The sequence below is a fragment of the Anomaloglossus baeobatrachus genome, chromosome 9 (genome assembly GCF_048569485.1).
Source record: "Anomaloglossus baeobatrachus isolate aAnoBae1 chromosome 9, aAnoBae1.hap1, whole genome shotgun sequence".
NCBI classification, from domain to species: domain Eukaryota; kingdom Metazoa; phylum Chordata; class Amphibia; order Anura; family Aromobatidae; genus Anomaloglossus; species Anomaloglossus baeobatrachus.
The window spans coordinates 110,861,502-110,878,595 of NC_134361.1; the positions used below are offsets into that span (position 1 = coordinate 110,861,502).

General features: G+C 48.6%; 1 long non-coding RNA gene across 1 annotated transcript in view; it reads right to left on the reverse strand.

Moving 5' to 3' along the window:
• Positions 1-6,689: 6,689 nt before the first annotated feature.
• Positions 6,690-17,094, reverse strand: part of LOC142250530 (uncharacterized) — a 39,105-nt gene continuing 28,700 nt past the window's right edge. Inside the window, exons 3-4 of the long non-coding RNA XR_012725210.1 lie at positions 11,439-11,556; positions 6,690-7,060 (exon numbers count right to left, since the gene is read on the reverse strand). This is a non-coding gene — a long non-coding RNA (uncharacterized LOC142250530). The remainder of the gene's footprint in view (positions 7,061-11,438; positions 11,557-17,094) is intronic.

The following is a 17,094-nucleotide window of genomic DNA, read 5'->3' on the forward strand; positions in this document are numbered from 1 at the left end:
CTGTCGTTTGTGCGTCACGGGAAATTAGTTGCCCATGGCGCACAAAGTCGTTAACCCCCGTCACACGCTCTTACCTGCTGTGCGACGTCACTGTGGGCGGCAAACATCCTCTTCCTGAAGGGGGAGGGACGTTCGGTGTCACAGCGACGTCACACAGCGGCCGCCCAATAGAAGCGGAGGGGCGGAGATGAGCGGGACGTAAACATCCCGCCCACCTCTTTCCTCCCGCATAGTCGGCGGGTACCGCAGGACGGAGGTAAGCTGATGTTCATCGTTCCCGGGGTGTCACACGGAGCGGCGTGTGCTACCCCGGGAACGATGAGCAACTGGCGCCATTTTAATTAAATGAGATTATGAAACCGAGCGACGAGTACACGACTCACGATTTGTGAGCGATACTGCGTCGCTCGGAGGTGTCACACAGCCCGACGTCACAAGCGATGCCGGATGTGCGTCACAAAAACCGTGACCCCGACGATCTATCGCACGATAGATCGTCTCGTGTAAAGCACCCTTAAAAGTCAGGAATGACACTTTTGTTTCTTTGTGTTTTTCCCAGTAAAGATATCCTGTTGTTCATTTAGGATTTCTTCTTTCATTAGTTTTTTGACTGTTTGTTACTAAAGACTTTTCCAATCTCGGCATTATATCAGACTTTGCCTGAGCAGTTCTTGTCATTGTTTATAATACTTAGACATTTTATGTAATGCCTAGGAAATGTAGAGCACAACGCAGGTATTTCATACATTGCCTGAAAACGACAAGGATTGTTTACATTGCCTAGGTATTTTATAGAATGTCGGATTTTCATACATTGCCTGTAACATATATATTAAAGTAATGAAATAAAATAATTAAATAGTGAAGAGAGTAATTGTGATTATTAAGAGTATAAATTTACATTTCTCAAAAAAATATGTAGGTAAAAAATATATATAGGTAAAAAAAAAAAAATATATATAATGTGTTAAAAAATGTGTATGAAATGTATATGTATTCTCGAGTGATTAGAACCTGTAAAAACGTGGAGAAATAATACATGTATATAACAGACCGCTACACCATGGGAAAAGTGTTGGAGACATTGTGTATATAGACCTAGCTAATTAAAGGGTTAAAAAATTATATATTATATGTATTCATTGAAATATTTAAGTGGCTACGGAACACATATTAATAAAGCATGGCATGAATGAAGGTACAAATATTGTAATGAGCATGCGTCAGTCAGGTTACCATAGTTCAAGACCGTGGGAACAAGACTCAGAGCGCATGCTGACAAGGAGAAAGGCTGGCCGAGCGTGGGAAAATTTGTTATGCGCATGTGTTAGAAATGAAGATTAGAAAGAAATATGTGGCTACCAAAGAATGTTTAAGGGAAGTAATAAAAATTCATAGAAACATTATAAAAAAAATTATAAAAACATGGAGACCTGTAAAAAACAATAAATTAAGTGTTAAATATAAAAATAGTTATTACTTCAAAACATATAGAAAGTAAAATAGTATTAATAAAATTAATAAAATCCATAATCTTATTTAGCCCTACTGGTTTCAGAGTGTTCGATTTGTAGATCCAGTAATGTCTTGAAAGTACGTGTTGTAAGAACCCAATTTTTATATTGTGCCTATGTGAATTTAAACGATTGTGCAAGGCTTGAGTGGTTCTCCCAATATATTGCTTCCCACAGTCACAATCTATTAGATACACCACAAATTCTGATTGATATGTGAGCCGGCTTTTGATCGGGAAGACTTCTGTGCAAGGAGACGTAAAATTGGACCTCTTGTGCTGTATAGATTTGCAACACAGACATTTACTCGTGAAACATTTGAAGGAACCAAAAGGACCTACATGTTGATAATCACTCCCTGTCCCTCTCAATCTGTTGGGCGCTATAATGTTTCTCACAGTAAGGGGCTCTACGGAAAGTGATACCTGGAACTTTAGGGATAACATCTTTGAGAATAGTGTCATTCAGTAGGATATTCCAATGTTTCAGTCGAATTTTCTTAATAACAAGGTTGTCAGCACTAAATGTTGTAATAAAATTGGAGGCAAAATGAGCATTAATATTAGATGTAGATACAACTGGTTTATGTTTAACCAAATCCATTTGTTTCAGGCTTGTAGTGTGATTATATGCTTTTTTTCAAAAGGGATCTTGGATATTCTTTATATAGAAATCTGTACCACCCCAGTGTTAGTCGGGCTGCTCGGATCCGGGATCGTGGCTCGAGGGGGGTCGTCCGGACCCAGCTTGGCGGACACTTTGATCCGTAAAAGGGGATATTTACAGGGGATAAGTTTGTGACGCCACCTGTGGGTTGCGGTAATGCGAGTACCGCCGCTGCTGAAAGGAGTACCGGAGCAGATGGAGTTAAGCAGCCAGATGTTAGTCCCTCCACAGGTAGGAAAAGCCCTGGTCTCAGGATGTTGGTGGTTATTTGGGAGCGCAGGAATACAGGGGACCAGAGTACTCACTGTGGGTTGTCGTGGTGCTGGATGAGGATTATAAAGGAGACACACACGCTGCAAGTAAACCAAATTCTCTGTGTACCGCTGCAGGAAGCCCGTCCAAGTAGCCGGTCCCACCGGTGTCACATAGTAATCCGGAGCCTACCTTCGTGCACAGTTTCGTGTTCATGTGGGTCACTATAGCCTGAAACTATAAGGTCCCGCTTCTTCAGTTTTTAAGTGAAGATGTGTTCCCAAGGACTGGCACTTGGGACTTTAATGGGTTGCTTTCTCTGGAAAACCCTGTCCCCTGCGGTGTGCTGATGCCCTCAGTCTCTGAGCTCTCTAGGAAGATCCCTGAAGGTCCCCTTCCTCTGCAGGTTAATTGCCAGGATGTTGAATTGGCTCCTGACCTAGGGTTCTGTACCCCGTCGTGCTCAGTGCCGGTCAGTTCTTTTGGGCTTGCTGGTGCCGACAGTCCTCCTAGACCATGTCTGTCGCACCCTTATCCCCATGTCCCTGCTACCGGTCCCCGACTCCTCTGATGCCGGACCACCGTCTGCGACCCAACCTTGGTCTAGCTCCCCGGGAGCTCACTCTCTCCAGCTCCTCTCTCTTTGAGGGCTCTCACTCGACTCTCTTTACTTCCCTCCCACCAGTCTGCCTGACCCCTAGGTGGGTGGCCCTTTTCCAGCTGGACCAACCCACTGGTGTGTCTGACAGGTCATGATGTGAGGTGTTGTTTGGGATTTGTGGTGCTGAAGGAGGTGACACCAGTTTCTGGGAACTTGGGATCATGGGGGGTAGGCCCTGCACCTTGGGTAAGGATGCAGTACCCTGTGGCACCCTGATGTACTCAGGGGCGCCACAAATCTATTGTTCAATATATTAGCCTGTACTTTAAAATCATTGTCTTGAGTGCAATTTTTCTAATCCTTTTTGTACTGATTCAAAGGGATGTTGGTTAACCATTTATAGTAACGGTTGCTAGTGAAGTTTATGTAGCCGTTACTGTCAACCTTCTTAAAAAAGGTACTGGTGACAATTTTTTTGTTACAATGGGTTATGACTAAATCCAAAAAATCTATTTTATTTTCATAAAAAAATCGGTGTAAAAGTCAATCCCCACTCATTATTTTCCACAGATTTGAGGAAAGCATTGATGTTATTGTCTCTATTATCAAATATAAAGAAGAGATCGTCTATGTATCTGACGCACCCACTGGGGCCTGGGGAGACTCGTTACCGGGCCACGGTTCTGGTTCTGCTGCTGCTGGGACGCCGCGGTGGCTAGGCCCGGTTCTGTGATCCCGGCGATGTCATTTAATAAAGATATAAGGAAATGATGAGGATGATGATTGATTTGTGACGCCACATGTGGTATGCGGCAAGTTTGGTGCCACCACTGCGGGATAGGGATCTCGGGGCTGATGGCGACGTAGCTTAGATGGTGTAGCTCTCCATAGGTAGAGCTGGGCCCGAGGGCGGATGGTGGTGGTAGTAGTAGTAGAAGTCTATGATGGCGGGCGCACTCAGGGGTGCAGTCTTAAGGTGCTTACCCACTGTTGCCGGTTACACACATGCCGTAGACCACCTTTGGAGTGCCTTGATTCACTGTAATGGGCTCCAGCCGATGCCAGGTAGTACGGAGGTAGAGTCCGGTGTACTCTTTCCCTGGCCGACTTCTGTGCTGCCTTCGTCCTCCTGCCTTGCACCCTTGCTCACTGAATCCTGTTCCAGTGCCTGTGAACCCTGTTGGGCGGCGTTAAATTCTATCTCTTTGGTCCTTTTTGGGTCACTTTCCAACGAATTTGTGTGCGGTTGTAGCTTCAGTACTTAAAGTCACCTCAGCCACTGGTTTTACTAGGGTGTCCGTGGGTTTAATCTCCTCTAGCTTGGGGACAAGTCCCCAAGTTGCGACCGTGTCCCTCCACTCGTTGATCATATATGGAACAAGGCCACAGGGTAGTATAGTGTTTCCCGTGGGCTCTGGGACCCTTCTATCTATGCCCGGGCTGAGCAGTACCAGCTCCAGACCGCGGGTCTTTGCTCCTGCACTGCTCCTCTCCAACTTTCAACTAACTCTCTCCACACGACACCTCTGATCCCACTCAGCTGTCTCCACCCCCGGTCTGGTTCGGGTATAATAAAACCCTTACCATGTTTGGTGATGTGCTACTAAGTGAGTGTGATGTGCTTTTGCATGAACCGGCATTGACTACCTCTGTATATAAATTTGAAATAACATAGAAGGAAAAGTGCACAGCACTGCTTACCCTTTCAAGAGGTAGTGAGATGATCCCGTTTCACCACTAAGCAGTGTGGTTGTTGCTTTGTGACATCGGGCACAATCCTGAAAAAATTCCTGGTATGATGGAAGCTGCTGTCTCAACCGTGGTGCTATTGCCCAGACGAAGCCATCAATTCATAGAAAATAAAAAAGCGGGCAGCACTCTGCAGGTAGCTTCAGACAGCTTTATTTTTCGATACTGACAGGTGTAACAGACATGAGGGAGTGGAGGGAGGGGAGCACGAGGACATGTCTGTTACACCTGTCAGCATCGAAAAATAAAGCTGTCTGAAGCTACCTGCAGAGTGCTGCCCGCTTTTTTATTTTCTAGGCATTGACCACCTCCTTACCCAGGATGGAATACCACACATCTGGCTGTGGTGCAGTACCTCTGTGGCGACTGAAGCCTCAGGGGCGCGACATATCTTTTGTAAATAATAATATATTTGGAAAAAATTGAGTTTTAGATATATATTAATTCAAAAATACCCATAAAAAGGTTACACCAGTACCTTTTTAAAGAAGGTTGAAAGTAATGGCTACATTCACTTTACTAGCAACCATTACTATAAATGGTTAACCAACATCCCTTTGAATCAGTACAAAAGTATTAGAAAAAATTGCACTCAAGACGATTATTTTAAAGTACAGGCTAATATATTGAAAAATAGATTTCTATATAAAGAATATCCAAGATCCCTTTTGAAAAAAAGCATATAATCACACTACAAGCCTGAAACAAATGGATTTGGTTAAACATAAACCAGTTGTATCTACAACTAATATTAATGCTCATTTTGCCTCCAATTTTATTACAACATTTAGTGCTCACAACCTTATTAAGAAAATTCGTCTGAAACATTGGAATATCCTACTGAATGACACTATTCTCAAAGATGTTATCCCTAGAGTTCCAGGTATCACTTTCCGTAGAGCCCCTACTGTGAGAAACATTATAGCCCCCAACAGATTAAGAGGGACAGGAAGTGATTATCAACATGTAGGTCCTTTTGGTTCCTACAAATGTTTCACTAATAAATCAAATTGTCTCTCCAGTAAAGGAGACAAACTCTAGCACAGCGCCACCTATTGGAAGTAGCGATCCTAAAAGTCACAAGTGGATTTTCAACAATCCTTTGCAATATGACTCAGGATATATAAGCCAGATCAGAATTCCAATTTGCAGACACGGTGTTTCGGGGTGCTTGCCCCTCGTCAGTGCAAAGTATGGGGGTGTCTGATCTGGCTCATGAGAAAGCTATGTGGGGACCACGGGAGAACACTATTCTCCTTAAGGAGACTTTGCAAGCCAGTCTGGCTGCCAAGTAAGGGGACTTATAGCTGCCACGCCCCTCTAAGAAATATTCAAATTGTCTCTCCAGTAAAGGAGAATAAATAATAAACAAATGTCTAATAAATGTCTTTGTTGCAAATCTATACAGCACAAGAGGTCCAATTTTACGTCTCCTGCTTGCACAGAAGTCTTCCCGATCAAAAGCCGGCTTACATATCAATCAGAATTTGTGGTGTATCTAATAGATTGTGACTGTGGGAAGAAATATATTGGGAGAACCACTCAAGTCTTGCACAATCGTTTAAATTCACATAGGCACAATATAAAAATTGGGTTCTTACAACACAGACTTTCAAGACATTGTGCTATGTTCCATAACAAGTATATTTCCTTGAAGGTTACTCCCATTGAACAATTTTCTGCTAACATTCCAAATAGTATAGAAGTTCTCAGCAAGAAGGAGACTTAAGACCGCTTTACACACTACGACATTGCTCAAGCGATCTCGTTGGGGTCACGGGTTTTGTGACACACATCCGGCTGCTTTAGCGATGTCGTTGTGTGTGACACCTATGAGCGATTTTGAATCGTCAAAAAGTAGATGCGTTATTCCCATTAACAAATTTTATTAGGATATAGAAAAAACACACCAGCAGTGTAAAAAGTATTTTGACCATCACGTCACAATAAACATGATACAATATAGACATACAATGTTTAAAAGAGAGGTTACAAATATAGGGGATCAAATAGAGGCTCAGGACTTAACTTTGAGACCATATTAGGTTCATTCAGGCAGCGCCACACAATTAAAGAAATAGGATGCTTGCTGTCCATAAACGTCCAGATCGATGTATATCGGTGCTCTCCAAAAGTCCCCTTAGTTCTTATAATAACAGAGATGAGACATCAAATCCTTCAATTTAGCAGAAGTGAGCCATCAATTTCATGGTAGATTTACAACAGTCTCCACCTCGACGCGTTTCCCCACATGCTATACATGTGGTTCATCAGGAGGCTATAAAACAGACAAGCTCTATCAGCAACAAGTTGTAATAGTATTAACCATAGATTGCACATTCATAAGCTACACCACAGAAAGGCATGTAAGATAAAGAGACAATATCAAAGATACAAGAGTACTTGCCCAGGGAGATGAGGTATTATGCAGATCCATGGCGCCCATCAAACAGGATCCACGGCCGATCAGACAATGCTAAAGAGATAGTACTGCCATAGTCCAGAGAGGCGTCATGGAGCTGCATACCACCATGAGGTTTAAATAGCCTGTAATCCCATAATCAGCTGTAAGCGGTCAGGGCAATCATGCAGATGCCGGCACCGCCACGTATGCGCATGCCTAATGCATTGCACACACCTGGGAAAGCCCAGGATGCCGATATAGTTAGACCGCCGCCGTCCATATCCCCATTGCGCCTGCCCAGAACCTCCCAGGCAGCGCGCACGTATGGACGGAGGCCCTCAAGTGCCACAGTCAGATAGAAATAGACAAAAGCACAGCGCATGCGTGAGGGTCCTGAATGTTATGGCGTCTGCATGGAAACGCCGCCGTCCACATCCCCATCGCGCCTGCCCAGACAGCAGGCAGCGCGCACGTGTGGACGGAGGCCCTGAGATGCCATAATCAGATGGACATAAACAAGAGCACAGCGCATGCGTAGGGGTCTTAAGTACTACGGCGTCTGCATACAAATCGTAAGATGATATAGAGCACCGTGTGCCCACGCATGCGCAATAAAGCAAGGGAAGTACTTAGTGCTTTACTGCACGTCTAACATTAATATAAAGCACCCGCTGCAATATATATTTGTTGAAAAAAGGTTACTTTAAAGAAAAGGTCATATTATAGGGGGCTCCCATTCATAGGAATATAAATATGATATATTTAGTTTAGCTGATGTAAATAGATTATAGACGCCATAATAGACATGACCCCCATTTGTAGGCACATAAATCATATAGGCATCATAGGATATACAATTAGATACAGTAGATTATAGACGCCATAACAGACATGACCCCCATTAGTAGGCACATAGATAATATAGGCATCATAGGATATACAATAACAGGCAGATATACCATTATATATTATTACATTAATACATATTATTAGCGATTTTGAATCGTCGCAAAAACGTTCAAAATCGCTAATCGGTGATATGCCCTCCTATTCTCAATTATCGTTGCTGCTGCATGTACGATGTAGTTCGTCGTTCCTGCGGCAGCACATATCGCTGTGTGTGACACCGCAGGAATGAGGAACCTCACCTTACCTGCGGCCGCCGGCAATGCGGAAGGAAGGAGGTGGGCTGGATGTTACGTCCTGCTCATCTCCTCCCCCCTCCGCTTCTATTGGGCGCCCGCTTAGTGACGTTACTGTTACGCCGAACAAACCGCCCCCTTAGAAAGGAGGCAGTTTGCCGGTCACAGCGACGTCGCTAGGCAGGTAAGTAGTGTGACGGGTCTGAGCGATGTTGTGCGCCACGGGCAGCAATTTGCCCGTGTCGCACAACCGATGGGGGCGGGTACGCACGCTAGCGATATCGGTAATGATATCGCAGCGTGTAAAGCTGCCTTTAGGCCGACGTCACACGCTACAATATATCGGGCGATATGTCGTCGGGGTCACGTCGTTAGTGACGCACATCCGGCATCATTAGACATATCGTAGCGTGTGACAGCTACGAACAACTGTGAACGAGCAAAAATACTCACCTTATCGTTGCTCGTTGACACATCGTTCATTATCAAAATGTCGTTCCTCCTTCTGTGCTCCGGTTGTTCATCGTTTCCGAGGCAGCACACATCGCTCCGTGTGACACCCCGGGAACGACGAACTACAGCTTACCTGCGTCCCGCCGGCAATGCAGAAGGAAGGAGGTGGGTGGGATGTTACGTCCCGCTCATCTCCGCCCCTCCGCTTCTATTGGCCAGCTGCTGTGTGACGTCGTTGTGACGCGAAACGTCTCTCTCCCTTCAGGAAGAGGGTGTTCGCCGCAGCGACGTCGTCCAGGAGGTAAGTACGTGTGACGGGGGTTACCGACTTTGTGCGCCACGGGCAACTAATTGCCCGTGACGCACAAACGAGAGGGGCGGGTACGATCGCTCGTGCGATCGCACAATAGATCGTACCGTGTGACGCCAGCCTTAGGGCTCATATGCACGTAACTGCTGAGTATTCTGTAGCGATTTGACAGCACATGTGCGCGTCAAATTGCTGCAGAAACACTGCATAATGGATGCCGTTTTTCTGTAAAAAAAAAAAAAGCCGATTTCATGCGCTATGGCTGCTGCGCCCACCATAGAAAGAGTATGAGCTGCATCCATAGCGCACGGAATAATTGACATGCTCATTTTATGAACGCACGGATTTGGGTCAAAATTTTAGCACCCAAATTGCTACGTTCATAAAAGCAACGTGCGCACGTCTCATGCACAATCTTCATAGATTGTGCAGGGGACGCAGGATGCATGCATTTACGCTGCAGTGCAATACGCAGCATAAATGCCTGTAATTACGCAACGTGCGCATGAGCCCTTACTGGATCTACAAATTGAATACTCTGAAACCAGTAGGGCTAAATGAGATTACGGATTTATTTTATTAATTTTATTAATAATATTTAACTTTCTATATGTGTTGAAGTAACGACTATTTTTATATTTAGCACTTTTTTTTTATTTTTACAGGTCTCCATGTTTTTATAATTTTTTTATGTTTCTATGAATTTTTATTCCTTCCCTTAAACATTCTTTGGTAGCCACATATTTCTTTCTAATCTTCAGCTCTAACACATGCGCATAACAAATTTTCCCACGCTTGTGAGCTTGTATTACCCATACAATGACTCGGCCAGCCTTTCTCCTTGTCAGCATGCGCTCTGAGTCTTGTTCCCACGGTCTTGAACTATGGTAACCTGACTGACGCATGCTCAGTACAATATTTGTACCTTCATTCATGCCATGCTTTATTAATATGTGTTCCGTATCCACTTAAGTATTTCAATTAATACATATACAAATATATATCATTTTTCACCTTATATTTGCCATTCTTTCATGCAAATCACCTTGTACCACATTTTTCAGCAATTATTAGCATAATAACAGGGTGAGGATGGACAGGCAGGGGGCCGGAATCACTATGAATACCACCCCAGCTATCAGCTGAACGGCAGCTGCTATCATTCAAAACGCTGCTCATTTTACAAACTTTACTTGCTTGTGTTTCAAAACCTATACATCCTAGCTGACAACTAAGGGCGGCTTTGCACGTTGCGACATTGCACGTGCGATGTCGATGGGGTCAAATCGAAAGTGACGCACATCCGGCGTCGCAGTCGATATCGCAACGTGTAAAACCTTTTTGATACGATGAACGAGCGCAAAAGCGTCGTTATCGTATCATCGCTGCAGCCTCCGACATTTCCATAATGCCGGTGCAGCGACAGGTGCGATGTTGTTCCTCACTCCTGCGGCAGCACACATCGCTGTGTATGAAGCCGCAGGAGCGAGGAACTTCACCTTACCTGCCGCCGGCTGCAATGAGAAGGACGGAGGTGGGCGGGATGTTTACATCCTGCTCATCTCCGCCCCTCCACTTCAATTGGCCGCCTGCCGTGTGACATCGCTGTGACGCCGCACGACCCGCCCCCTTAGGAAGGAGGAGGGTCGCCGGCCAGAGGGACGTCGCACGGCAGGTATGTGCGTGTAAAGCTGCCGTAGCGATAATAATCGCTACGGCAGCTTTCACTAGATATTGCACGTGCGACGGGGGCGAGACTATCGCTGCAGCATCGGTAACACATTGTTACTGATGTCGCAGCGTGCAAAGCCCGCCTAAACGTATGTATATAATCAGCCTGACAGTCCCAGTATAGCACTGGCTTTAGGTTATATAGGAAAATCTCGGTGATTAGTGTGCTTTAATAAAGGTAAGTAATTACCCCGGACCCTCCCTTCTCCGGGCCCCATACACCAGTCATGGTTGTAATGCCCTGACGGCGGCCCTGCTTGTGAAAACGGATGTCACACCTACTGGAGACATGGATGTGTGAATGTGGCCTTAGGCTGTTTTGCAGCCCCTGGGGTACATATAAAAACAAACACTACAAGCCTGTAATCTGTGACAGACCGCTCCTGCCTATGTGGCACCACAAGAATCCTGTTAGAATCTGAGATTAAGTCATGTTATGTATACAAATGTTAGGTGATGTCAATGCAAGATTTCCATTTATGTGAATAAGGGATAATATGCTAGAATGTTTCAGCCAATCCACCTCCCTCCTGGATTATAAACACATGCACGAGATGTATTCAAAACATATGGGGACAGATGAGCAGACTATGCAGAAGGCTATGGCATGTGTTACCTAAAATAAAAAAGGAGATTGCTCTTTGCTTTACATGATCATACATCTCTCCAGGCTTCCTTCTTCCAGTAGTTACCATGGCTATAGGTTTCCTGTGCTGATGTGCTTCTGCATTCTTCTGAAATGCAAGAATAGGTTTAGTCAAAATATCATTAAAGCCAAAAATATCTGTAACGGGGGCAGGGGGCGCCTCAGGGGGTGTAGTCGTGGCCCCTTTGGGCGACAGGCTGACCCCCGGCCCGGCCGTCACTGTTAAAACAGGGGTGTTGTTTGTGGGGCAGAGTGTGGGTGGCAGGGACGCGTTCGTGCCGGTACCTGAGTTCTCCGTTACGCCGTTTTCCCTCGGCTCGCCAGCCCCTTCATCAGTTACAGAAAAGAGCCACTGACAGGCAGCTGGTAAACTAAGAAACATTTTATTGAACGAGGCTTCCATTTTCTGTTACACTTCTCAGCAGCAAGTTACTTCAGTACTTCACTTTAACGTTACAGATTACGTTCCTTCCTGACGGTTTCCCCTTTTTGCTGACGGTCACTCTCCTTCACCTGCAGGGGACACTTGTTAACCCCCTAGTAGCTGTACTCTGAACCCTGAATTACTGCAGGGCAGATCTAGCACACACTACCAGTTCCGGATGAGTTCCCACTCCTCTTTACACCTTTCAGCATCAAGTCACATCGGTTTACAGGTTACACTTCTTGCTGACGGTTTCCTCTTTCTCCGGTAACTTTCCCTCGCCTGCAGGGGACATGCGTTAACCCCCTAGTAGCTGCACACTGAACCCGGATCTATAGGGCAGATCTAGCACAGACTACCGGCTCCGGATAAGTTCTCACCTCTCCACTTCTTTGTCAGGGCACTAACCTTCGCCTGCAGGGGCCACTTGTTATCCCCCTGATAGCTGCACTCCACTCTAGTACACACCACCGGCTCTGGATTAGCTCCAACTTCTCTGCTCCACTGCCACAGCACCCACTCCTGCACTCTGCCCCGGCACTTCTCCTCAGCTCTCTCTCATGTTACATCTCCAGCACACTGCTCTGCTCTGCCTTCAGAGACCTCCCTTCCTTCCCCACCTAGGCTGCCCTGCCCCCTTCCTTCCCTGCCACTGTTACCAGGGGAACCACTGCTCTACACTGGCACCTAGTGGGGAAACAGTTTGACAGGTAACATTTTACCATTAACATTTACAATTTGCCACCATACTACTGTGGCGTCTTCAGGGGGGGAAAAACCGCTCCTTCACTACCAGGGGTCCGACTACCCCTTACATTCCTCCCCTCTTTAACCTCAGCCTCCTGGCGAGGTTCGTACCTGCAAAACAACACATGTAGGAAAACACACAGACTGGCACACAAGTTTGGAGCCCGGAGTCCCTCCAGGGAAGCTCCCGGTCTTAGTCGCACATCTGCCCGGAGGCCCTCCTCAGGCGCTCCCGGTCTTAGCTGACCTTCTGCCCGGAGGCTCTCCTCAAGCACTCCCGGTCTTAGATGAGCCGCGACCAACAGAAACAAAAGGGTTCTTTACTTAACAGTCGCGGGAGAAGTCCATGCATAGCCCCTGCATTCTTCTATTCCCGGGTTCAGTTCTTTTAACGTTACTGTAACTGGAAACATTCACCGGCTTTCAACGGCAAACAAATCACTCTCTTCCGGACGACCACCTCTTCACACTGGGTGATATGCATGCAGCCATTCGGCCCGCTAGGCCCTCACATGGTTGGAGAGGGACTGCCCAGGTAAGCGGGGTAGCCTACAGTACGGCTCATAACATGGCTGTGGCTCCAGTGCTTCTTTCCTCATTTTGGCCCATCCTCCGCCCCCGGCTTCACTCACCAGGTCCGCACAGTGTTGGCGACGCCTTCTGCTTCTTGCAGCGCCGCCCACATCTCCGGACCTCTGCAGCTCACAATGGGCATCATGGGTCTTCTTGGGGCTGGTACCTCCCCTCTTTGGGCAGTGCACTCTGGGCTTCTTCCTCTGCCCAGGCCAGCCCAGCACTTTTCGTTTGACGCCAAATTTTCGCGCCTCCGCTGAGTCCATGAGGACGGCTGCCATCTTGCCGCCATCTTGTGGCCTGTTCAGCACGTCAGGCACCACTTGATCTTCCTCACAGTTTTCAGTCGGGGTCTCTTGCAGGGCATCCTGCCGACTACGCCAGTTTGTAACGGGGGCAGGGGGCGCCTCAGGGGGTGTAGTCGTGGCCCTGTGAAGCCTCGCAGGTGTTGTGTCGGTGTCGGTGCGTTACCTTCAGGGACTCCACGTTGCTGGATCTCCGTCACTGGTAGGAAATCTTCGGTTTTTGATCGTGACGCCACTCTCAGTATTGCGGCCAGTAGGGACCGCCACTGCAGGTTGAGGGTCGCCTGGGGCTGATGGTATGTGCAGTTAGATGTAGGAGCCTCCTGAGAGTGAGGCAAGCCCCAGGGCCCTGTGTAGGTTTGTAGTACCACAAGTCGCAGAATGACCACACAGGCAGGATGTCTTTCAGGGTTTTTACTCACTTCAGGTGGCAGGGTGAGTAACCCGGGCGTAGCTGAGATGAACCAGGTAGGAACCAGGTATCCTTCAGGCTGACTTTATGAGGGTGACTACTGACTCGCCTTCCTTAGCCCTTGGTGGTTTGGGGTGACCCCGACTTTGAGTCCCTATGGGGGTCACCCAGGGAAGATGCTCCAAGCCTCTCTCCCCTTCTTGTTTGCCGTTTGCTTGTTCCCCGGACCAGGCCACTCCAGCCTCTTGCCTCCTATGACCTATGGGCCCTAACTTGTGGTTACGTGGCTGCGGCTTTTGTAGTGTTGTGGTGTGGGCTTTAAGAGCCCCACACCGGCAGGTTTAGCAGAAGAAAGCTGGATCTATCTTCGCTTCGGGATCTGCCGCCCGGTTGGGCCTGGTGCTCTCTAGCAGTCTCCTTACTTCCCACTCCGTTGCACTCTCTAGCTGAAGCTGGCTTTCAGGCAGCACTCCTAGTTGACCGTTCTCCCCCGTCAATAGCCACTGCGCGGACGCTGTCAGATTGCACAGCTCCAGGGATCTGCTCCTCACTCGAGCTCCCTGGACTCTACACTGAACTGGCTCACTGCTCCTCCTCTCCTGTTCTTGCCTACGCCACCTAGCAACCAGACTCTCCACCACACCCCTTGAGAGGAGATGGAGGCTCTACCCCCTCCACTATTCCAGTGAAGGTGAAGGCTTGCCCCCTCCTGGGATCCCCAGGGGTCCTCTCATGGGTACATGTGTGAGACCTGATCACTATGCGCCTGTGTTCCACACCCCTGTCAGCCTTCTGGATCACCTGTGTTGTACTGTCCCCAGCATGGGTGCAGTACTCAGTGGTGCCTGACCAGGTCAGGGGCGCCACATTCCCCCTTAGTTATCACCAGCACGTCCTCGGGCTGCAAGACAACATTTTAAAATGCATAAAACATTAAAACATGTAAAACATTTTAAGATCACCAGTTATCGTACATCACCACCCTCCACCCACAAGTCCGTTAACCCACCCAAAACCCTCTCACGTTGGCCGCGGCTTCAGCCACTTCTGGCAGGATGTAGAGGCGGCTTTCATGGGCTGGTGGTTTCAGGGTATACCTGGCCTGGTGGATCCGCGCCGTCAGCCTCTTCTGGCAGGATGCAGAGGCGGCCTCCACAGTTGGTGCTGGCCAGGTACCCTCTTTGTGGTGGTGAGCCAAGGCCCCATAAACAGGCGTGCTCTCTGGTCGCAGGTGAGCCAAGGCCCTTTTCTACGGACGGGCCCCCCTGGTTGCAGACGAGCCAAGCCCCTAAACAGGCTGGCCCTGGTGGTGGTGCCACTGGTGTAACTATTTACACTGCGAGAGTTTGTGGCTATAGCAAGTTCATAGCCTTAGAGTTTATTTCTCACAATAGTTTTTGTGGGCGCATTTCTTAAACGTTGCAAACAAAACTTGTCAAAACTTCAACTGGTAACTTGCTGGATTTCTTTACTTCTCTCTTACTTTACTCCTCCATTTCACCAGGGCGTGGGCATGTAGGGCACCGGCACCTGTGACTTTCTTGCTCTCCGTCGTCGTCCGTGGTTGTTTCATCTGTAGGATCTTTGTCTGTGGTTGTTTCATCTGTAGGTTCTTTATCTTTCCTTTCTTGGTCTTCGTCTGTTTCTACATCTGGGTCTTTATCTCTGTCTTTTCTTTCTTGTCTGGGACATGGTGCTACGTCTAAGGCATAGTAGCCCCTTTCTCCTTGATGCAAGGTGAACTGTACTAAGTCCCCAATTTTCAAATTTCTGCCTGAATGTCCTCTGGGCAGGTGGGCTTGAACATCTCTCCGATTTACAAATATGCCCTCTTTTATTCCTTTTACTACAATAAAGCCGTATCCGCTTTTCAAGTTGAAGTCCTCTACTATTCCTCTGTAAAGGGGTCCTCTAGCCTGGGCTTTGGACCTTCTTAGGCACCTTTTCTCCTCCAGGTCTCTGGCTGTGACCTCCCTCTGCTCTGGAGACTGTGGTGTTGGAGGATACTTTGATCTGCTGCGCCGTGTCTTGCGGGCTGGGTTCATGCCTGTGGGCTCCCAGGTGAGGTCTTTGGGTTGATCTTCATCTGCTGACGGTGTCAAGTCTTCCTCCTCCCAGCGGGAATAGGGCAGCATCTCCGGCTCTGGGTAGGGGTCTGCTGCGGTTGGCGTCGGAGTCAGCCCTTCTGCTTCCTGATCTCCTCTCCCCCTTAGTTCTTCGCTGCACTCTGGTTGTGGCAGCGCTGGGGATGAGTGTTCTTCAGCTGGCCCAGGCGGTGGACTCTTCGGCGCAGCTGCAGGGGTTGCCTGTATTTCCTTGGGGGTATGCGGAGGGAGCAGATACCGATCCACCATCTCTTGCGGGAACTGGGCCTCCAGATCAGCCTTCAGCTTCCAGTATTCGGGGTCCTCTCCTATCAGGGTCTTCCTAGCAGGGACCTCTTTGGACTGGGGAGCGGTGTCTGCTCTGGCCTTGCAGGCCGGGGAAAATAGTGATGCAATCTCTTGGCGGGCCGCGCCCTGTATGGCGGCGGCCTGGTCTTGGCGGGCCGCGCCTGGCATGGCGGCGGCCTGGTCTTGGTGGGCCGCGCCCTGTATGGCGGCGGCCTGAATTGGCGTTTCTGTCGCGGCCGGTTCCTGGCGGGCCGGACTGGACACTGCAGCCGCGGTCTCACTTGGCGTCGCAGCCTCGATGGGGTCCGTGCAGGCTGAGTCGGGCGTCGCGGCAGTGATCGGAGCTTGGCGGGCCGCACCCGGCGGGGCTGCGGCCTGGTTCAGCATATCACTTGCGGCGCGGACGAGCGTCGCTGCTGCGTTGGGGTCTTGGCGGACCGGGTTCAGCAGGGTGGCAGCCTGGGTCAGCGTCACACCTGCAGCACGGATGAGCACTGCCGTGGTGGTCGGAGCCCGGCGGGACAGGCGGGGCATCGCTGCAGCGGCCTGGGCTTGGCGGGCCGCACCTAGCGTGGCTGCGGCCTCACTCAGCGTCGCCGCATCGGGCGCCTCCTCTGGGACCGCGGTCGCAGCAGCTAGGGTCGGGGCTCTTGTTCTAGCCGGGGCAACACCGGACTCACCCATCGGGGTCTGAATCGTCGTCGCCGCTCGATCCGGCAGGCTCCGCGCGGCTCTCTCCTCATAGGTCCGCACCGCCGCAGCCATCTCCAGG